Here is a 985-nt window from a genome sequence, read left to right as displayed (position 1 = left end):
GACATTTCTGTAATACAGAAATGACTGAAGGTCTTATAATAAATTATTCTATATACTCATTTGACTGATCAGATAAATCTCACATAAAATTAACTAATTTATAAAATAAGTGCATTGCTTAATGGTTTCACATTGTATTTATCAAAAAAGGGACCATAGCTGTAGTTTTCAGTAACTTGGATGCTTTTTCATTATTATTTTACCCTTGTAAGATGTAAGATTAGAATATTGAAGAAAAATTAGAATTTCATAATGGAAAATATAAAAATACATGTTTTAATCTTTCTGAATTTCTCTTTTTTACCACTATATAAAATATACAGAATATTGGATACTTCAATATTCTCTTGTGAACTTTCTGTACTCTTTAGGAATATTGTATTAGTGTTGTCCAATCCATGAATTTTAAGTAGCAGGCGTGTTGTGATTGCTGTAAACCATGAAGGAAAAATGTGGTCACTCTGAGGCTTGTGCCTTTCATAAAACATTCATCAAACCACCATTCATAATATTATTGTTTCATAACAAAAACACATCCTTTAAATTTCACTCCAGTGTGGAAAGAATGAAGCCAAGGTAACTTCTCAGAAAGATACCAAAGTCAGTCAAATCAGATGGAGTTATACTAATAGAATTCCAACTATTCTAAATGATTTTTGCTGCCCTCGTGATAGAGGAAGTATGTTCTTATACATTTCTTTTTCTTCTGCAGATACCTGCCTAGGAAAGATTTGAAAACAACTGATCAGTAGATGATACATCTAGTCCGTTTTCAGAACCAGTTAACTGAAGTTAAAAAAAAAAGTTAAAGCTTATGTCATGCTTTTAATATGGAGGTATGTTTATAGATAATTTATTATCTCACAGGTCAAAAATGAAGAGTTTGCAGCACTGAAGGTCTACTTACTAAAGCTTACACTTTTACGTTTCTAAATCATCTTCCCTGAAATCTAAAAGACATTATGGAAACATTTTATTTATGAAA

The sequence above is a fragment of the Propithecus coquereli genome, unplaced genomic scaffold (genome assembly GCF_000956105.1).
Source record: "Propithecus coquereli isolate 6110/MARCELLA unplaced genomic scaffold, Pcoq_1.0 Scaffold312, whole genome shotgun sequence".
In the NCBI taxonomy this organism is placed as follows: Eukaryota; Metazoa; Chordata; class Mammalia; order Primates; family Indriidae; genus Propithecus; species Propithecus coquereli.
This window is presented reverse-complemented; position numbering follows the sequence as displayed.